General features: G+C 38.8%; 1 protein-coding gene across 5 annotated transcripts in view; it reads left to right on the forward strand.

The window, feature by feature from the left end:
- Neto (Neuropilin and tolloid-like) overlaps positions 1–23,740 on the forward strand; it is a 341,810-nt gene that overhangs the window by 123,336 nt on the left and 194,734 nt on the right. The window contains exon 2 of one of the 5 annotated variants that reach the window (XM_074106549.1): positions 11,047–11,169. The exons of the other annotated variants lie outside the window; for them this stretch is intronic. The gene's annotated coding sequence lies outside the window, so the exon portion shown is untranslated. The remainder of the gene's footprint in view (positions 1–11,046; positions 11,170–23,740) is intronic. 5 annotated transcript variants of the gene reach the window in all.

Genomic DNA, 23,740 nt, shown 5'->3' on the forward strand with positions numbered 1-23,740 from the left:
AACTAGGACGAATGACAACGTATTACCATATCATAAGTTAAATTATAAAACTCCGTTTCCACCAGAGATGTAGGAGGATGTGTTTTTTATGAACCAATAGAAGCGCTTCATTAACCTCGCTACGCTCAGCTCAGCTGTTTCCACTAGAGATGTGCTGTACGAGGATAGGTAAATGAGGCGTTTCTATTGGCTCATGAAAAACACTCCCCGCAACACATCCTCGCACATCTTTGGTGGAAATGCTGCCTTAAAGCTTTTGAAAGATGATGTCTACTTAAAGACAAAAATCTCTACCAAAAGTTGTTTTTGAAGTAAAAAATATCAAAGAAAAAAGTCTTTAGTTCCATGTAAGTGTGACTTAATTGTGACCGCTATCAATTTAAGGAATAAAAACCGGCCAAGAGCGTGTCGGACATGCCCGAAATAGGGTTCCGTAGCCATTACGAAAAAATTAAGTAATATTTTTGTAAGGATTTCGTATTTTATACGGAATCTTTCAGGTTTAGGTATATTTTACACCTTAGGCTGCTATTTACTCTTAAACTACTAATAATTCTCAAGCAAACTTAACCGTTATAGTTTTCCTTGAAAGTAGATAAACTTACTACTATCCTGATTTTTTTCAAAATTTTGGACCCAACGGAATAGATTTTAGAGGAGGGGGACGCTCGATTTTAATGAAAATTTGCACTTAAAGTTGAATATTTTGCAAACAAATCACTGAATCGAAAAATAGTTTTAGCAACCCCCTAATGATTGAAAGACCTATCCAACGATACCCCTTACTACAAGTTTGGATTAGAAAAAAAAATTCACCCCCACTTTATGTCTATGGGTGATACACTAAAAAAAAAAATTTTGAAATTTTTATTGTACCATTTTGTCCGCATAGTTTACATACATATTCGTGCAAAATTACAGCTTTCTAGCATTGATAGTCTCTGAGCAAAGCCGCGGACGGACGGACAGACAGACATGGCGAAACTATAAGGGTTCCGTTTTTGGCATTTTGGCTCCGGAACCCTAAAAATGGTACGTGTATTGTAGGTATTCTCCTCAATAAAAGTGATTTTTAATTATAAGAACTCTTTTAAACAAAAGTCGATTTTTACGGAACCCAAATCCTAAGCGTTGAAGCCTTATCAGCGAACCCTTCGAATTGCCCCCGTTTACGGCAACCCGCAAACACATGAAAACTAATTAAAATGCTGCGTCAAAGCGAATACAAATACCATTTTACACGCGACTTTGTCCGTACAAAATTCACAATACTGTCGAATAAACTGAATCATGAAACAGGGTAGAACCTTTGTGTTACTAATTCCGTATTGAAATCACACACTTTTGACGAAGAAATCATCAAATAAAAAGTTAAACTCTGGTACAGGAATCGATTTGTTCGACTGTACCTATCTAAATAAATAAATAAATACATGGGACATTTGACACCAATTGACCTAGGCCCAAACTAAGCAAAGTTTGTACTATGGACACTAGGCAACGGATAAACATACTTATATAGATAAATACATACTTAAATACATATTAGACATCCAAGACCCGAGAACAAACATTCGTATTATTCATACAAATATCTGCCCCGGCCGGGATTCGAACCCGGGACCTTAAGCTTCGTAGTCAGGTTCTCTAACCACTCGGCCATCCGGTCGTCAAAACAAAATCATCGTTGGACCATTCTTGGATCATTCTTGGTCTAATTCATCCTTGGAGTTAGTAATTAACTTTATTCTTAGTTGTTTACTTAACTTATTTTTCTTCATTTTCATACGAATGCCCAAAGAAAAGTTTAGGTATCTAAATGTTCTTTTTTTTTGACTGGATGGCAAACGAGCAAGTGGGTCTCCTGATGGTAAGAGATCACCACCGCCCATAAACATCTGCAACACCGCGTTGCCAACCTAGAGACCTAAGATGGGATACTTCAAGTGCCAGTAATTTCACCGGCTGTCTTACTCTCCACGCCGAAACACAACAGTGCAAGCACTGCTGCTTCACGGCAGGATTAGCGAGCAAGATGGTGGTAGCAATCCGGGCGGACCTTGCACGAGGTCCTACCACCTGCAAAACCTGCTTATTGACATAATTTAGTTAGTCATAAAAATATGAAAACTTTCAGGATTATGTAAATGGTCATAATAATGAATTAGGTTAGTTTAGTATATATTATGAAGAAAACATACGTTTTAAAAATAAAACTTTCTTTTGATACCCATATACCACAATACAATTTTTTAATCCCCTGCCCTGCTTTGCATGGATGCCATAATTGAACTGCCAGCCGCTTTTTAGCGTATACATTATGAATATTATATGATAAGTTCTTAAATCTCGTATTACTTACCCTATTTTAATTTTATGACATCAAATCATAGTATCACAAAGAGATTGGACATAGATCTGGGTAGATGATATCCTAATGTGATTAGTTAATTCTGCCCCCGCTTCGCTTCAATAGAAGTCAACCCTAAAGCCAAACGTTAATAGATTAGATCAAACGCCATATTTTTATCCCATTTGCCTTTAAGAACATACATGGATATTTTAAAAAATGATGCTCAAAAAAGTAAAAAGGGAGTGAAATCGGAGTTAGTATTTTTTTATTTAAAATCGTTAGTGCAGCGAGGCGTGAGAGAGATAGCGATGCGGATGTTTTTGTCGTCCCTCATCGCTCGCCTTTTGTCTTTGTCCGCGGTGCCACAGACTACATACTCACAGACAGACAAAAGTCAAAGTCAAAGTCAAAATATAATTCAAATTAACTTAGGCTTCTGAATGTCAAAAAATCTACCACCGGTTTGAGAAAATCCTCTGTTGAGAATCCGGCAAGGAACTCAATGAGGTTTATATTTTTTTTAAATATACTAAATTCTAAAGTTATAAAATAACAGTAGATGAGGAAGCCTTTGTACATATGTATAATTACGTATATAATCAGGACCTCAAATGTATGCAGTAATAGGTAATTTTGTATGTAGAGTGGGCCAAATTTTGTGCATCATCATACTAGCCTACGTGCCACCACTGGGCACAGACCTCCTCTCAGAATGAGAGGGCTTGGGCCGTAGCTCCCACGCGGGCCCACTGCGGATCGGGAACTTCACACACACCTTTGAATTGCTTCGCAGGTTTGTGCAGGATCCGCACGATGTTTTCCTTTACCGTAAAGCTCGTGGTAAATTTCAAATGTGATCACACATGAATTTCGAAAACTCAGAAACCTACAAATATGTATAGAGTGCAGAAATGCTAGTTTTCTGGGGAGCTCGAGTGTTTAAGACAAGTCTCTTCGTTCCATTCTCCATACAAACGTAGTCCCGGTCTCATTTGAAAACTAGGCAACAGGAATAGATGAAATTGTATAAGTATGGACTAGACGTAATTATCTATGCCTGAGGTCTTTCAGATTTTTATATAAATGTGTAATATCAGAATTACAGGAGCTCAAAATTCGATAAAAAAAGAAGTCCACTTTGCACGAGAATTGCAGACTAAAAAAGCATTTTTACAAAAATCGAAAAAACCACAGGCATAGAAAATATAATGAACATCTTGATTGTAAAATATCATTGATTTCTGTGCTATACTTTTCTTATAATATGAGGACAACGAAACCCAAAATTCAACCGCCCAAATCTTGAAAAGCCTACAGCTTTCTCGATATACATTACGGACGTCGTTGCAGAAGGCATGAGAGGGGGGGGGAGGCTGCGAGCGCTTATGTCACGAGCGATAAAGACAGCAATATCCCAAACGAAAACCTAACGCAGCCGCGCGGCCGGCTGGGAAACTTCTCTTAAATAAGATAAGTACTGTAGTTCGTATCTGTTTATCTATGGGGTTGTTCCTCTTTGTCGGAAGCTGAGGAAATGGGATGTCAGACCGGTCGAGGTTAAGCACCTCCCGATAGCGGAAAAAAGTATTTTTTTAGTGTCCGTTTGTTTTGGTGGCATGTACCATCAGCCAAATATGTGGTCTACCACCTTAAAGTTGATAATCGTTTGCATGTTATAACAATAATGCCAATAGACGTGTTTCTCAACTAGAAAGTTCAACTTTAGCGACATATTCATTCGATAGGAATTTGTTTAAAAATTGATGGTACCTATAATCGAACAAACTTTAAAAAAAAATTATACAAAGAAACTATAAAAATATTTATTGAATCAGGCGTTACTTTGCGGAGGTCCATATCAATGAACTAAAATAATTTCCTTGCTCACCCGCGACCTTACGATAGCTAAGCTTATGCAAAATATGCGTGTTCATGCAGTTCCTCCACCTCCACACTGTAAGAACACACACAAAATCACACAAACCCATCTATCACCACCACCACACTACACTGACGCGTTTCGAACTCAACCAGAGCTCATCTTCAGAGTGACACAACCGTACAACATGCTACCAGTTGTTAGACATGTTTGAAAAAAGAAAAAATAAATAAAAATTGGAAAAAAATATTGGTCGTAAAATTGTAACAGGTAGTTTTTAGCCCGACGCAAAAAGAGGGGTGTTATAAGTTTGAGCGCTATGTGTGTCTGTCTGCCTGTCTGTCTGTGGCACCGTAGCTCTTAAACGGGTGGACCGATTTGAATGCGGTTTTTAGGGTTCCGTAGCCAAAATGGCAAAAACGGAACCCTTATAGTTTTGCCGTGTCTGTCTGACTGCCTGTCTGTCCGCGGCTTTGCTCAGGGACTATCAATGCTATAATTTTGCAGGATTATATATGTAAACTATGCTGACAAGAGGTCTTTTAAAACCATGACGGGGTTGCCAACTCGATTTTTCGATTCAGTGATTTGTTTGCAAAATATTCAATTTTAAAGTGCAAATTTTCATTAAAATCGAGCCCCCTCCCCCCCTCTAAGATCTAAACCAGTTACTAAGTTTTCTTGAAAATTATTAGTAGTTTAAGAGTAAATAGCAGCCTAAGGTATAAAATATACCTAAATTTGGAATATTCCGTACAAAATACGAAATCCTTACAAAAATAATACTTAATTTTTTCATAATGTCTACGGAACCCTATTTCGGGCGTGTTCGACACGCTCTTGGCCGTTTTTTAATTAGAAATCATTTTTCTAGCGATGGTTCTTAGACATGTTTCATCAAAATCGCTTCAGCAGTTTTTGAGATATTGAACTGTGAAGTGACAAAGTTGTTGCTTAGCTTATTCGAAAAGCGCTGGTTGGATAAAAAACCGACGAAGTGCGCGTCAGGCTCGCGCACCGAGTTTTCCGTACAGATTTGTAAACACCCTAACTTAACGTTTTTTTTTTATTCAACTGGATGGCCACCGCCCATAATCATCTGCAACACCAGGGGGATTGCAGATGCGTTGCCAACCTAGAGGCCTAAGATGGGATACCTCAAGTGCCAGTAATTTCACCGGCTGTCTTACTCGCCACGCCGAAACACAACAGTGCAAGCACTGCTGTTTCACGGCAGGATTAGCGAGCAAGATGGTGGTAGTAATCCGGGCGGACCTTGCACAAGGTCCTACCACCTGCAAAGTACAGGACGTAACAAAGTTCAGGAGTACAATGTAAAATAATTATTCTTTGGGTGGGCTAAGAGTACACAATTCCGTTGTAAATTGATGTTTGTATTTCTGGGGTTCTGTATTCGCAGCGAGAAACAGAACCATTCATCTTATTTCGGTCTATATACGTGCCCACTGTAGGACACAGACCTCCTCTTAAAACGAGAGGGCTTGGGCCGTAATTCTCGGGCGGAACAATACAATACAATACAATACAACAACTCTTTATTGCACACCAATACAGTAAAAAGTACAGAGAACACAAGTATATACATAGAGATTTTCTAAGGTAAGCAATAGGCGGCCTTATCGCTTCAGAGCGATCTCTTCCAGGCAACCTTTACAATGGACAGAAATAAGGAATACATTTTAGCAGGTGGTGCAATTTACAGTAGATTAGAGCTGTATCAAGAATACATAAAACTAACACATACAATACACATACACAACAAATCTAAACAGATAGATAGGTAGATAGATACCATAACAACACATAAATAAGCTAACTATAACATTCATACGCAAAATGACAGGTAGTGCTCCCTAAGCATAGACTTAAAGATAGGCAAGGACTTTGCGCCCCTCAAGTCTATCGAACCAATGTAGACTGGGAACTTCAGAAACACAATTGAATTTCTGCATATATGTGAGCAGGTGTCCATGGGCGGCGGTGATTGCTTCCCATCAGGTGACCCACATGCTCATTTCCCCCTCTTATGTATATAAAAAAAACGCCTGAAAATAAATACATGGGTGTTTCAAATATGTTTGAAAGTAAAGTACCTATTATGCGTCTAAGATTCCTGCCGCCGCGAACAAAAGAGCTGATGATCTTGAAACGGCTGAACTGATTTTGATAAAACATGTCTAAAAACCATCGCTGGAAATCCTGCTTTCAAATAAAGAAAACCGCATTCAAATCGGTCTACCCGTTTAAGAGCTACGGTGCCACAGACAGACACACACACATAGCGGTCAAACTTATAACACCCCTCTTTTTGCGTCGGGGGTTAAAAACAGGTTACTTCATGAACCGCCTGCCTGTCAGAGCTTAATGCAAGATCCTATTCAAGTGTATTGAAGATAATAATTTCACATTATTCAAAATTTTACAAGAAGCTAACTTGTTATATCTATTCCCTCAAACAAACTTAATGTTGCCTGTGAAATAAACACTGCCATTGAAATTACTTTTGAATTTACCGAGAAATTAGGTCACGTGCAAATTCATCCAGCAGCAAAATTAAATTTGTGCGGGCGCTGTCCTAAATAAACTATGCCCGTATAGGTTGAGAGCTGGAAGTAATTTTATACAAGCTTTTATTTAGTTTCACCTGTCCCGTTGTCTGCCTGTCTGTCTGTAATCAAATCTTGCAAGTTAAATTCAACCAACTTCCAGTAGTTGGATTGACTTGAAATTTGGTAGTGACATCCTGGTAGTCCGGCCAGGATCGTGTCCACAGGACGGAACTCTTCAACGGTTAATGGCATTGACTTGAAATTTGATATGCAAATGTAGTTTTGGTAACAATACAAGTACAGTCAACAAAAGGTACAGTCAGCAAAAAAAGCTTGTATTAAATTATGATCTTTTTACCGAAAACTTATTAAATAGTCGTTCGAGCATGCTTTAAACTCATCATCATCATCATCATCATGTCAGCCGAAAGACGTCCACTGCTGGACATAGGCCTCCCCTAAGGCTCTCCACTCAGACCGTCTTGTGCTTTCCGCATCCACCGCGATCCCGCGATCTTAACCAAGTCGTCTGTCCATCTTGTTGGAGGCCTACCGACAGCTCGTCTCCCGGTCCGCGGACGCCATTCGAGAACCTTCTGGCCCCATCGGCTATCAGTCCTGCGAGCAATGTGCCCCGCCCACTGCCACTTTAGTTTCGCAATTCGCTTTAAACTCACCTGCTCTCAAACTATACCTACAACCAACTACTATATACGACCCACTACAGGGCACCAAATTCCTTTTAGAACAATGCGTTGTTACTATCCTCGTATGGCCCAACATCCTAAATTTAGGACGTACGTCAAAGCTAATGTTAACCTCACTAAATGACATTAAGTTTGAAATTCTATTGATCAAAATTTGACGTGGGTCTTACGAGGCTCTAGGGCTTTAGGCTATATCTAAAAAAAAAAATGTGTCACATTATCAGAAAATATTGAAAATGGTTTTTTTTCTTTTGTGTATATACAAGGTGTTAATTAAATAACTGAAAACCAGAAAGTAGTTTGCTCAGAATCGAGTATAAAATCGATTACACTATGATTTAAATTAGTTCGTGTTTTAAAATCCTTTTTTTACTCCGCCCAGTCTAAAAATTACGACTGCAACATGCGCCAATCAAATATTTTAGCGAGGTTGCATATTATTTCGATAATTTAATACTGGCTGTTTGCTGTCAATGTGTGTTTTTCTTCTAAAAACGTCAAAGCGCAACTGACAAGTAAAAATTATAAGAGTAAAGTTAGAAATTAATAGTACATTGTGTCTTAAGGGCGGTAAATAAGGAATTACGAACGAGAGTCTATTAGAAGCCCGAAGTCGAAGACTGAGGGCTTTAATGAGTCGATGTTCGTAATTCTAGTACCGCCCGTGCGACATACATGTTTTTCATCACATTTGCAAGTAAAATTTTATATTTGTAAAAGAAAAAATATAATTGTTCCAAATATTGGCGATACCTTAGGCTGTGCTCTTGGCAGCGTCGCCCTCTACCTCCCCCTCCCGCAGCATGCGCCGCAACGTGCGTGTGCATGTGGTCCATGTAGTCCTGCAGCAAGAGCGCGCGCACGCACGGGCACGGCGCAGCACCATCAGTACGGGCACCGACTCATTTACCGACCTTGGGCTTCATGACAAGAAAATGTGTACGCGCAATGACTCATTTACCGACCACGGGTTTCATGACAAGCACATTAAGGTCGAGGGTTTTATTTGGGGGGTTGCAACCAAGGTAGCCTGCATGTTACGACACTGTTTACGAGCAAGTGTGATGAAAATATAATTACCTACTGACTAAGCAAAACACACGAATATCTTTTAAAATAATGATGGCATTCAAAAATAAATTCAATCAACTGACTTAAAATGAAAAATATTTTTGGGGTGTCCGAGGTTTTCAATTATTTAATTAACACCTTGTAGATTTTTTGTACCTACTGATTTGTGGTGTGCATAAATATTTGTATTATATTGTACAGCCAGTTAAAATTCCGTGTGACGTCACAACGTGCGATACTTTTTAGCTAGGCGTGACGTCACGGGCTGCCATTCCTAAACTTTGACGCACGTACTTCATCTTTGTCAGTTTTTAGGTTTCCGGAGCCAAAATGGCATAATCGGAACCCTTATAGTTTCGCCATGTCTGTCTGTCCGTCAGCGGATTTGCTCAGGGACTATCAATGCTAGAAAGCTGTAATTTTGCACGAATATATATGTAAACTATGCTGACCAAATGTTATAATAAAAAAATCTTAAAATATTCAACTTTAAAGTGCAAATTTTCATTTAAATCGACCCCCCCCCCTCTAAAATCTAAACCGGTGGGTGGAAAAAATTTAAAAAATTCAGGATGGTGGAAAATATATCAAACTTTCAAGGAAAACTATAACGGCTAAGTTTGCTTAAGAATTATTAGTAGTTTATGAGTAAATAGCTGCCTAAGGTATAAAATATACCTAAACTTGGAAGATTCCGTATAAAATACGAAATCCTTGGAAAAATATTATACTACTAAATAGGTTTTTTTTACTATTTATGTCATGATTTAGTTGATTTGATTAGTATCTACAATTTTTCTCATGCCTGAGTAACCTACAAAGAAACAACCCTGGCTCTCATACTTCTGATTCCATTATTCCGTTTTTCTCTGAACACGATACTGTTTTTTCCAAGCGATATTTTAAAAATTTAACTTGACAATCTTAGCATAAGGAATTTTAGTTGGAAACGTATTTAAAATTTCAACAGCTGAGGGAATTAGGCAAGGATTCATTTAAATTTAATTCTGATTTGCTTCGGTTATAAAGACAGCGTTGCCTAATGGCAATGGCGTAATTAATATTCATCATCATCATCATCATCAGCCGGAAGACGTCCACTGCTGAACAAAAGCCTCCCCCTTAGAACGCCACAATGAACGACAACTCGCCACTTGCATCCACCGGTTTCCCGCAACTCTCACGATGTCGTCAGTCCACCTGGTGGGAGGCCTGCCAAAGCTTCGTCTTCCAGTTCGTGGTCGCCACTCGAGGACTTTTCTCCCCCAACGGTTATCTGTTCTTCGAGTGATGTGGCCCGCCCATTGCCACTTCAACTTGCATATTTTTCCAGCTATGTGGGTGACTTTAGTTCTTCGACGAATTTCCGTATTCCGGATTATATCACGTAAAGAAACTCCAAGCTCTCCATAGCTTGTGGCTCTGAGCCTCTGAGAGTGTAAAGTTTATTTTTATTTAATTCGTAATTTGTACTCTTGATTCAACAAAACTAAATAAATACATTATACATTATTATTAATACATTATATTGCTGCGCGTGAAAAATTAAAGGCACCTAGTAATTGAACGATTGTTTTCAATGTTGCTATTTAATTTTCTCGCAATCGAAGCGAAAAGCAGTGTAAACACGACTATTACACCCATTTTTCGCGACGTGTCTGCTCTCTCTCTATGCGCTTGGGTGGCATTATGAACGTCTCGGGTAAAATGGCTCGTTTTATGCTCTTGTGATAAAAATCTAATTACTATCCTAGTTAAGTTCACGAAAATAAGAGAAACAAAAACTTAAAAACAAATAACTACTTGTGGTAATAGGTTCGTACATTTCCTCGTGTAGGTACTGGACTCGGCATATGTAATTAATAATGTAATATATGATAATTTTCATCGCTGGTTTTCAGCCCTGTCCTTTTGGTAAAGACCGCAACTATATCTAAGAAAGGAAAGTAGATTAGGCAAAATATTTGTGTAGTAATGCAGTAGTGTATCATGTAAGAGCGAACCAACTTGACAGTTCATTACAAAAATCTTGCCACAGTTACACCAGTGCTGTAATATCGATATTAAAAAAAAACTTAATATCGATGTTAGAAAAAAACTCAATACGAAATAATCATAAAATAAATCTTTTATTTGAAAGATTTTTAAAAAAATGCTGAACATCGGGAAGGACGCCATCCGCCATTTTGTTTTATTGACGTTTCATATTATACCTACTCTTATGTCATTCGAATTAACTGCCATCGATTGCTTGGAACTATTTCCGAAGTTATATCAACAAATTTGTTCTGGAAACATTTTCAGTTGTCAATCTTTTGTTGTGTATAGTTTCTGTGAGTTGTGATGTCTAAAATGAATTTACATGTGTGCTTTTAGATGGGTGTTTTAATTTTAATTAATTTTGATTTTGTGTTTTGTTGTCCCAAGTAAATTATTATATTTTTATAAAATGTTATATTGTTACAGGTAAAAAGGAGTTCATGTCCCAGTTCCAGTTTCAAAGTTGGAATAAACTTAAAGTTATAACGCCAACGCTCTTGCAGTTTGCCGCAGTTGGCAGTATCTCTTACTGCCCATCAAGTTGCTCAGGTAATTCATCTAGGTTACATTGTTACTTTTAACTTAAAGACCTACTTAACCAACCTACTTGACTAATTAAGCCATTGGACATTTGGGTAGTTTACTGGATAAAAAAATATTCTATATTGTACTGACCGGTGTGATGGGCAGAACACATAGTAAGAATGGACGAGAGTCGCTGGACAAGACGAGTCCTTGAATGGAGACCCAGAGCGGATACTCGGGGGCGCGGCAGAGACTGGATGAGATGGGCACAAGGTCGCCAAAAGTGGAAGAAGAAAGAGGGAAAACGCCTACATCCGAGACTGGATTACCAATAGGCCACCATTATGATGGTGATGAAGATCAAATACGTCGAAATTCGAGCGTGGCCTGTTGGCCATCTCGCGGATTTTTTTATATCTTCTTTTATGTTTAACTAGCCGTTACCCGCGACTCCGTCCGCATAGAATTAACGAATCGTGTAGAATCGAACTATGCAATTTTTTGGGATACAAACTACTCCATTGTCCTTTTCCGGGACTCGAAATATATGTATACCTTTAATCTAAATCGGTTCAATGGTCAGTAACAAACAAACAGACTTAAAATTTTCGCATTTATAATATAAGTAGGATTGACAAAAGACGTGTTCAATATTTATTGATAATCTATTGCTAGCTGTTTTTTTTCGATATTTTTTATGGAAAATTTTAAAACGGTGTAGCTATGTTTTTGCAGGTGGTAGGACCTTGTGCAAGGTCCGCCCGGATTGCTACCACCATCTTGCTCGCTAATCCTGCCGTGAAGCAGCAGTGCTTGCACTGTCGTGTTTCGGCGTGGAGAGTAAGATTGCCGGTGAAATACTACCGGCACTTGAGGTATCCCATCTTAGGCCTCTAGGTTGGCAACGCATCTGCAATACCCCTGGAGCTGCAAATGTTTATGGGAGGTGGTGATCTCTTACCATCAGGAGAACCACTTGCTCTTTTGCCAACCAGTCGAATAAAAAAAAATGTTGAATGAAAACATAACAGACGTATGCACGAGGTCGACAGTTTTACAGAACCACTAATAGTGTATGTATGTATGTATGTATGTATGTATGTATGTTTGTAAACTCTTTATTGTACAACAGAAAATATAAAAAAATGGTGGAACCTGAGATGCTTAAATAGTTTATACAAACTTACATAAAAATCTCCAGTGTCAAGAGAACCCAAATTAGGTCCGACGAACGGCTACCTTTCTTATATTATTCAAACTACATACGAAATGCTGCATATCGTAAACAGCTCGCGTACCGTAAGTGCCCACGCCCAGCGCTGGGGCCCTCGATGATAAGCCCGGAATAATTACAATGACGTCATGTGGGGCGCAGGGGTAAGAAAGTTAGCAATGTTCAAGGGTTAGAGCATTCTACTAAGACTAACCAATATTATAACTGCGAAAGTTTGTTAGCGTGTTTTGTTTATTACTCTTTTTAACCCCCGGCGCAAAAAGGAGGTTATAAGCTTGACGCCAATGTCAGTCTGTGGCATCGTAGCTTTCAAATAAATGGACCGATTTCAATGCGGTTTTGTTAAGTGAAAGCGAGTTTGCTTGCGGTGTTTTGTAGCTGTGTTTTACATGTATCTAACGGTCGGTTTAGTAGTTTTTGAGAGATTGAACTTTGAAATGACAATGTGGACGGTTTTCAAATTTTTTAAGCGGGTTAAAAAAAAAATTTTTTTTAAGATAACCTTTATCTCTATAACGGCTGGACTGAACTCTGGACACTCTCTTGTTCTCGGTTCGCTGTATCTTTGCTTTCTGTACTGCTAACTATGAAAGTGTTCAATTATAAGTCATTCTTTCGTATTGTATGAACACGCAATCGACGCCGAGGTTAAAGACTATATATTATTATTATACGCTTCATCCTGTGACTTAGCCCCTGCCGTCGGCCGTAATTTACGAGTAAAGCGGCCGTTAGTGGCGCGCGGGTTCTGCATAAGCGCCGCTTGTTTACTCGCCGGCTAGAGCGCTATCGCGTTAATGATGGAATGGTAATTAAAAAGCGGAGCTGTTTTTAGAGTTCCCTTGTCCTACAAGAACCCTCATAGTTTTGCTGTTTCCGCCCGTCTGTGGATTTTAGAGAATGTTATAGCTAGAAAGCTGTAATTTTACATGAGAATATTTATGTTAACCACGCCGCGCGGCGAAGTGGTAAAATGAAGATGTCATGTAATAGTTTCCTCCCTTTGCTGATGCTTGCAGGTATAGTAATATTATAAGGTTTTCTTAAGTATTTTTCTTGTCTTCTTTGTCTTTTCTATACTCTGTGGATGTTTGTCGCTTTTTTGCACTAAAACAACTAGACGGATTTGGATGAAATTCAGCGCGCATATAGTTTGTAACTTATAGTAACGCATAAGCTATTTTTAATTTAAGCAATAGACGAATTGTGCACGTTTCACGAGATTTAAATAAAGTTGAGAGTGACAGCTAGTACATATCATACGCTTCATCTTATGACTTGCGTGCTCCATACAGCGGCCGTTAGCGGCGCACGCGCTCAGCTCAAGTGCCGCTACGCTACGGCCTATTTGTTTGTATAGGTAACATAATAAAACTAAATATGGCCCGCGACTCCATCCGCTTTTTAATTTCCAGGGTAAAAACTATCCTATATATATGTATGTCCCCACGACTCAAACTATCTTATAGGTATCGAATTTTATTTAAATCGATGCAGCGGTTTAGACGTGAAAAGGTAAAACAAACATAATTATATAAGTAGGATACAACGAATTTCACAAAAGCCTAAAATTGAACTCTTTTTTTTACGAGTTCAAGCCGCTCGGCTATTTTGAAAAATTTCCAGAAACTGAATTGACAAAAAATGCATCAAATTAAACTATCGAACAAACTCATAATGAACTAAAAGAATTTCTTTGCTCACCCGCGACCTTATGATAACTAAGCTTACGCAAAATATGCGTGTTCATGCAGTTCCTCCACCTCCACACTGTAAGAACACACACAAATCACACAAACCCATCTATCACCACCACCACACTACACTGACGCGTTTCGAACTCAACCAGAGCTCATCTTCAGAGTAACACAACCGTACACCATGCTACCAGATGTTAAACTCAAAAATAAAGATGAATGAGCTAAATAATAACGTTTCAAAACACCGTCAAATTAAGCAGTAAACATAAATAACTCTACTTGATAAAACCATCATCGCTCGTCAGTTTAAATTGCCACCATTAGCGCCCGCCATGTCAGCAGCCATCTTGCGCCGCCATTTTGTAAACTTATTTATGGCAGCCATTTTGTTGCGGCGTTGAATCACTTTTAATAAGACAGACGTTCTATTTGAGATGTGGGTGATGTGGAAAATTGTATTTGTTTAAATTAAACGGTTGGTTTTGTGCCGTCATATTTCTTTGAGCTAAAAATTACAAGGCATATTAGAAATTGTTTACTTTTTTGTGTCAATAGCAATTTTGCCTTGAAAAACAGCGATGGTAGATTAGGTATTTGAATAGTATAAGAAAGAAAGAGATACAAGTAGTCTCAAAGATGTCTGATGACCATGCAAAGTCAGACAATGCAGATCTTTTACTACACTTTAACTTGTAAACTAATTCAGGCGGCCGGACGGTCTTACATTGGTACCTTGGCGGTATCGGAGTTCTTTTGTGGGACGCAACGTGTGTAAGCACTTTTGCTGCGTCTCATTTGAGACAAACTTCGCGGTTAGCTGGTTCTGCGGCTGAAAATGCTGCGAAGTTGAAGCATGCGAAGTATTCTGCCTTGTACCGGTTGCGGTGGAGACTGCCTTGGGCTACTACGATTTTGTAAGACTGCGAAACTCGGAGTTCGTGTCGTGCGGTCCCTCTGACACTTATACTATTTAATACGAAAGCGAGAGGGACGGTACGATACGAACTTCGAGTTTCGTAGTAGCCCTGCAGGCAGCGGGGCCCTCGTGTTCGGAGGCCTGGGATTTAGAGTTGGATGGTCCTCAGGGACTATTGTGATTCCCAGTCTGCGTCGTGGCTGGTTCAACAGGTGTCCATTACGGTACAGAGGGGCAATGCGGCCAATGTATTAAGGGACCTTTGAACCGGGCACGATGCAGGGTGGGGGGGATGTTTGGGTTAGTTTATTTTTTTATTTTTTATTAGTTAATTTTATAACTTGACATGTACCTACTTTTTATTTTTAATCAGATAAAAACCTCTCAAGCAGAGGTCCATAGGTTCAAACCCTGCCCGCACCTCTTGTGCGAAATACACTTGAAATTTACCACGAGCTATACGGTGAAGAAAAACATCGTGAGGAAACCTGCTCAAACCTGCGACGCAATTCAATGGTGTGTGTGAAGTTTCCAATCCGCCGTGGGCCCGCGTGGGACCTATGGCCCAAGCCCACTCATTCCGAGAGGAGGCCTGTGCCCAGCAATGGGATGTAAATAGGCTGGGATGATAAACGAATCTTATTAAAGTTAACTATGACCAGTCGTTTTAAAAACTTGCAAAGACTGGAAAAACCAGCGATGTCGAGGTAGTACCACCAGTCACAGTATAACAAGTTTTCCCTACAGTAGGTCGACGCCTTTGAAGTTGAACGATACCGCAGCCTTTATAGGTATTTACGCAAGTAACGAAGGGTTATCACAAATAAAAAATTTGGAAGGTAAGATGTCTTGTACGAATCGGTACATATTGGTGTAGCAAAATTATATAAAACAAAAGGAATTAGGGGTGGCATACTTACTAGGGTTAAGAGGTATCAAAATAAACTATTTTTGAAATAAAAAAAACTTTTTTTTCTTCAAAATATACTTTCATACCGACAAATACTTTCGGTTTCTAGAACGGACTTAAAGCTCCTGTTATTGAATTTAATTATATAAAAAAACAAATATAATTATATAAATAGATGAAATCTTAGTTCTTTATTTATGCGAGATGAAGATTTTATTATAAATTTAAATGTTAAAAAAACGCGATAGCCCTAGAAGACTTGTCCCAAGCTACTAAGAACGGCGAAGTATGCAGCTGGGGCTCCTCCCACCCGCGTCTCACCCCTCACGCCCCGCATGATTGCTCTGTCTAGCTAGACGTCCCCGTCGGATTACTGTAGGGAAACTTGTTATACTGTGCCAGAGTTGATGTCACGCACACAACAATATGGTCATGTAATAAAAGCGAGATTTTGGCATTCACTCATTTATTTAATTCATTCTTATTTTTTTGCATTGGCACTCACAAAACATCATAGAGACATGTTAGAGCATTGCCAAAGAGCAATGGAGAGAAGCATGATAGGAATTAGACGCCAAGACAGACACAGAAATGCATTTATAAGATCTAAGACAAAAGTAACTGAAGTTCTCTATAAAATAGATCAATTGAAGTGGAGGTGGACTGGGCATATGTTGCGTGACATGCAGGAAAAATGGAGCAAAGAAGTCACACACTGGTATCCTAGAGATGGCAAGAGGAGCAGAGGAAGACAACATAATAAGATGGGAGGATGAGTTAAAGCTAACGGCAGGCCCGAACTGGAGGAGGGTAGCCAGGGATAGAAAACAGTGGAAAATGTTAGAGGAGGCCTTTGTCAAGCGACACACTGAGCTTAGAGATATTCTATAACAATACAACAGAGGATGAGCTCAGGATAAAAAGGCTAAATAGATAGATAGATAGATATTTTTTTGCAATCAGTTCTGCATGTAGCTGTGTATGCATTCATTCACTTCCATTCTCGTGGCTTTACCCACACCTATATACATTTACCGTCCCTTTCTACTCTTATCCTATATCGTTTGACAGAAAGAAGTGGCGATTCTGATTCCGAATACATTTGATTTTCCACCGGCGAGGCGAGACGAGACGAGACGAGACGAGAATTGAAATTTTTATGCATTTGTGCGCCAGCCGCGAGCCGCCGCGGGCCGTCGCGGGAGACGCCATATAAATTTCAATTCTCGTCTCGCCTCGCCAGTGGAAAATCACCTTAAGGCCAGCCGTCAAGTGTAAATCCTCCTAAACAAACCTCCGCTGTATGATACAGTTAATAATACGAGTGTATGTTTAGGTCAATGCAAATAAACACTTATTAATTTTAGCATTTGTGACTATTAATTAAATATTTATACAAACATTCAATTATAAAGACAATTATTAAATAGAACAAGTACGTGAAGTGGCCGGTTTGGGAATAGGATGGACCCGTCTCTTCTGTTTCCACTAAAAAAAAAATTAACTGTTCAAGTACCTACTATAAATCAGAATAACATTACAAAATTTTATAATTACTTAGCTAATACTCTTAGCTAAAAATAAGGTTCCGTAGCCATTACAAAAAAATTAAGTAATATTTTTCTAAGGATTTCGTATTTTATTAGTTTAGGCTGCTATTAATTTAAGAGTAAAACTACTAATAATTCTAAGCAAACTTAGCCGTTATAGTTTTCCTTGAAAGTTTGATATATTTACTACCATTCAGAATTTTATCAAATTTTTCCACTCACCGGTTTAGATTTTAGAGGGGACGCTTGACTTTAATGAAATTTACACTTTAAAGTTGAATATTTCGCAAAAAAATCAATGAATCGAAAAATTGGGTTGGATGAGAAAAAAATATCACCCCCACTTTACGTCTATGGGAGGCACGCTAAAAAATTTTTTTTTATTTTTTAATGTAACATTTTGTCGTATATCCGTGCAAAATTACATCTTTCTAGCATTGATAGTGCCTGAGCAAAGGCGCGGACGGACGGACAGACAGACAGACATGGCGAAACTATAAGTGTTCTGTTTTTGCCATTTTGGCTCCGGAACCCTAAAAATGACGTGTAAAAGAGCCCATGGCTTACTTGCTGAATAAAAGATTTGAATTGGAATTTGGGCAACGCTCTCTACGGGTTTTTGCTAACTGAGGCACAGGACCCTAAAATGGAAGAAGTACTAAATTTTATCAAATTTTTCCACCCACCGCTTAGATTTTACAAGGGGGGGGACGCTTGACTTTAATGAAAATTTGCACTTTAAAGTTGAATATTTCGCAAAAAAATCAATGAATCGAAAAATCTTAGCAAACCCATGGTTTTCAAAGACCTTCCAACGATACTCCACACTATAGGGTTGGACGAGAAAAAAAATATCACCCCACTTTACGTCTATCATAAAAATTTTTTTTTATTTTTTAATGTACCATTTTGTCGTATATCCGTGCAAAATTACATCTTTCTAGCATTGATAGTGCCTGAGCAAATCCGCGGGCGGACGGACAGACAGACAGACATGGCGAAACTATAAGTGTTCTGTTTTTGCCATTTTGGCTCCGGAACCCTAAAAATGACGTGTAAAAGAGCCCATGGCTTACTTGCTGAATAAAAGATTTGAATTGGAATTTGGGCAACGCTCTCTACGGGCTTTTGCTAACTGAGGCACAGGACCCTAAAATGGAAGAAGTACTAAATCTCACCATTAATGACAAGCTTACAAACAAAATACTTCATTAAAACAACTCGACTTCTAAGATGCCACAAACAAAGTTCGACAAACTCGATAATCAAAAACCGACAAACATTTTCTCTTTCACATCAGAAACATGATTCGTTTAAAAGTATTATATTCCCTTATTCATTCAATTATATTTGAGAAAAAGAAAAAAGATTACGACTCAAATGCCATGCGTCTTAATTCTGCGATATTAGAATCCTGAGAACCAGTATTACAAAGGAAAAATATATGATATCGTTTTTAATTTTGGTAGAACAAAACACTGGCGTGTCATATTATACTCATAAGTAGAGACAAAATACATTGACACCAATGGTAACCTTCTACGGCCCAGTGCCCTGTATACAAGGTGGGCCCTGTAACAGGAGCAAAAAATTGAACCACAGCTTCCACTCTTCACCCTGAGGTAATATAGTTCTACAACTTTTGAAAATACTTGTATTATGATTTTCATTTAGTTTACTAATTGGACAAACAATGTATTGCGAAATCCGTCATTTTGTTACGTGACAGGCGATGTCGTTTAGGCTATTGGATGCATGGAAAATACCATTTAATTTGTTTGGAATAAACATCTATCTATCTACAGTAAACTCAGGTTTCTATAGTCCCAAGCGTTCATCAATAGTCCAAACGGACTTTTTAACCTTTCGAAGAATTACAGAACTGTTAACGTTTAATACTCAATACTCAATATTTTATTTCTTTTCCACAATATATGGTTACAGATGTTACAAAGAGATTATGTGATCATCATGGACCCTGTTGGGCACAGCAATATTTATACAAGAGAGCAGCTTTTATATAATTAATAAATTTTATCTTATAGCTAAATATCACAATCACATTAAACTGACTTATGAAATTCTTAATCAATTAATATTACATCATGTCCCTTTTATCTATTAGGATTATTTATTAACATTATGTTAAATTTATCATCTATCATCTAGGTATTCATTTATTGAGTAGTAGCATTTTTCTATCATGAATTCTTTAAGTTTATTTATAAACTTTAGGAGGCTCATCGAGCATTTTCTATTGGATTAGGCTACGATGAACCTCCTAGATGACGTTAGCAGTTCCGTAATTGTTCGAAATATTAAAAAGTCCTTTTGGACTATTGAAGAACGCTGGGACTATAGAAACCTGAGTTTACGGTATCTATCTATTTAGCCTTTTTATCATGAGCTCATCCTCCTCCGTTGTATTTAAGCTCTAAGCTCAGTGTGTCGCTTGACAAAGGCCTCCTCTTACATTTTCCACTGTTTTCTATCCCTGGCTACCCTCCTCCAGTTCGGGCCTGCCGTTAACTTTAACTCATCCTCCCATCTTATATGTTGTCTTTTAGAGGAATAAACATAATGACAAAATAATAGTAGATTGTGCAAAAAGAGCATAAAACGAGCCATTTTATGCAAGACGTTCATATAGCCACCCGAGCCGGTACGGCCAGTAATTTTACCGGCTGTCCTACTCTCCACGCAGAAACACAACAGTGCAAGCTCTGCTGCTTCACGGCAGGATTAGCGAGCAAGACGATGGTAGCAATCCGGGCGGATCTTGCACAAGGTCCTACCACCTGCAAAATGTAAATGTCTCTACATTTGTAACAAATATGCTAATTTTACGTAACGCTAAGACGAAAAAAATACCATACGAAAAGGACGTAATAAAGTATCCTCTACACTAATTCATCGAACACTAACTAACTTTGAAGTCAACTTATTCGCTCTCGATCCGATCCGGTCCCACGCTTACGGTACACGTGGCCGGATTAAATAACAAACTTTGATTAAAGCTGGAAACTCAGTTTACGGCCGGCCGGCTCCGCGCCGGTGCGGCAACAACACTGCCAAATTGAACAGATTCGATTTTTTTGATGACATTAAAAAAAAAAACGATATTCTGGGTGCGTAAAGATGCTTTCAAAATATTTAATAAGATACTAGTTGTAATGGAACCCAATGGGTGGGCTAAAATAGCCACAGACTGGATACCACAAAACGGACTTCAGCGGCGTGGCAGACCCACGCGTCGATGGCGGGACGATCTGGACGCCTTTCTTCGCAGCTGGTCAGAGATCGCCCAAGAACGGGTAGAGTGGAGGGCATGGGGGGAGGCCTTTGCCCAGCAGTGGGACACCTCTACAGGCTTCTAAATAATAATAATAATTAGTTGTAATAACGTTCATTTGGTATAGTTGTTGATCGAATCATGTGAGCCAGCAGCAAAAACGGATGAGCAGTTATACCTTGATCTACATACGATTCAACCGCCAGGTCGCCAGTCTTTATATCATTTGGGGCACTACGACAGCTCATCGTCTGCTGCCACTGACTGTAACAACACTTAATTTAACTAGATATGGTAATAATTTGGTAAATATTCAAGCGCTGTGATCGCTCGCTTCGTTTTGTTTTCCATAATTTGATTGGTCATCATTTCACTTGTTATTACTTTTTTGTCATAACATAAAACATATAGAACCATGCCATTTTCTGATTTTTTTAACTGTCATCTCATATTATACAATGTGTTAGGTTAAGTTAGTTAAATACCTGATCAATTCTAAATAAAATACAGTTGGACAAATAAATAACTTTATGACAAATGAAAATTATGGAAAACGATACATTGGCATATGAAATTCGGGCAAACGATAAAGAGTCATTTATTTAGTGTGCTTAACGTTGTGACACTGTGGGATCAATGTCTTTATTTTAATAGTCGTTCCCGTGTGCTACAGTAACCCTCATTGACTAAACGTGGGTTTTACAGCCACGGAACCTGCGCCCGTACTACGAAGTGCAAAATTCGGTCTTCGTATCTTGCTGTCCCGCTGACGCTTATATTATTTAATATGAGAGTGAGAGGGACGGAACGACACGAACTTAGATTTTCGAATTTCGTAGTAGCCCCACTGCTCGGATCAGCCAAATGACGTGTAACTAACGACGATCGGATAAAAAGGTGGCTAATTCGGACGTCATTATGTGGGTTAAGAAGTTGAGCAACTTTGTTTGTATTTTCTTGGATATTAAGGACTTTTACTTTAAGAAAATGTACCTACTTCTGCTTTACCTACTCCATTATTAACTGAAAATCTTCGCTCTCATTAATGTGTCTTCTATATATAGTCTTCTATTTACTATAGTAGTATCTTTTGTAGTCTTTATCTATCTTATTCATTTATTCATTCGTTATTTTAATTTCTAATGATACCTTTTTCATTTTGTCCACGGGTATTTTAATGTTTCATAATTTTGTCACTGGATTTTTTAAGTAGTCCGGGTTTTGGTTTTTAACAATTTTAAACTTATTTTTGGACATAGATTCCGAAAAACTCAGTAGCGCGGCTTCGAACCCACGACCTTCTGCTTGAGAGCCCATAGGTCAAACTACTGAGCTGCTTATGTCATTAAAAATAACATTTATTTTTTGTTTACATTTTTCGCCTTAAGCATTCTACTGAAACCATTTTTGCGGGTGAAAACAACCGATACGTCAGTGGGGGGGGGGAGTAAGATGGATGGAGGGGGGTCTGTATCATCTTCTCAATTATTTCCGACGCCTCCTTGGCGATGGTTGCCAAGCCAATACAAACAGTCGCGAGAAAATGTTTACCAGTAGTTTATTTATTTAATTATAATAAAACTACTCATACTGCAAAAGTACAGTCGCGGAATAAATATTTGACCGCCTTGAGGTCTGTTTTCCTTGCTCATTATAAGTTATCAGTATCTGCTTTAACGACCGAGCATGACATATTCCGTCATAATGTCATTCAAAAAGGTAACATGTCGGGTGACACTTGTTCCCGGCCCGGATAACACCGACATGGATATACCGGCCCTGTTTTTTGTGTACACGCCCATACAAACTGACAGAAAGAAAAGAAAGAAAGAAAGAAAGAAAGAAAAGAAAGAAAGAAAGAAAGAAAGAAAATAATTTATTTATAACAGCAATGACACATTAAGGTTGGGAAAAATAACAAGAAAAAGTGTTGCCGCTATAAAAAGGTCCCGGCTCAGCATATCGCTGGACAGGAGCTTCTATGGGCGTGTACACGAAAAACAGGGTCGGTATTTCTATCCCGGTATTATCCGGGCCGGGAAAGAGTGTCACCAAACATGTCCTTGCAATGTGTAAATGAATGTATTTGAAAACTGGTCAACCTTTTCATTCCGCCACTGTATTGGCGGCCTAGTGATTTGACCTATTCCCTCTTAAGCAGAGAGTCATGGGTTCGAGTCCTGACTCGTACCTCTGTGTTTTTCGGAAATTAGGTGTCAAATTACATTTGAAATTTACCATGAGCTTTACTGTGAAGGAAATTCTTCTGAGGAAACCTGCACTTTACCAGTGAAGAAATTTAGCGGTGTGTTTCCAATAAGCACAGGGCTCGCGTGGGAGCTACGGCCCACGCTCTCTTATTGTGAGAGATTTCCTTTGTCACATCATGCCTGTATACGGCATAGTTTCTATCCACCCAAACTTCTTCACCAGGCTAAACAAAACTCCCATTTAACCTATAACTATAAATCGTTCTCGCATGAGTCAGTCGGTGCCTGCCTTGACCCGCTGCGCACGCGCTGCCAAATAGGCGAGGCCGGTCCACGCGCCGCGGGAATGCGAGAGTTAGCGCAGGGAATTATCGCCGAGTCATAAACGTCAAATGGAATGGGAGAGTTTCTGAAACAAATCGAATATGAGCACCAAAAAAAGAATTCCTGAAAAGGTTCCTAACACGTAGTAGCATGACTGGTAGTCTACCATCTGGTAGCATGGTGTACGGTCGCGTTTCTCTAAAGATGAGGTCTGGTTGAGTTCGAAACGCGTCAATGTTGTGGTGGTGGTGATAGATGGGTTTGTGTGATTTGTGTGTGTTCTTACAGTATGTAGGTGGAAGAACTGCATGAACACGCATAGCTTGCATAAACTTAGCTATCATAAGGTCCTGGATTTTTCTAATTCTTTGGTTGTTTTTGTAATTATTTTAGTTCATTAAAATGGTTCCCTCTCACAAAGCCTAATTTTTAACCACCAACGCAAAAGGAAGGGTGACA

Source organism: Choristoneura fumiferana, chromosome 24 (genome assembly GCF_025370935.1).
Source record: "Choristoneura fumiferana chromosome 24, NRCan_CFum_1, whole genome shotgun sequence".
In the NCBI taxonomy this organism is placed as follows: Eukaryota; Metazoa; Arthropoda; class Insecta; order Lepidoptera; family Tortricidae; genus Choristoneura; species Choristoneura fumiferana.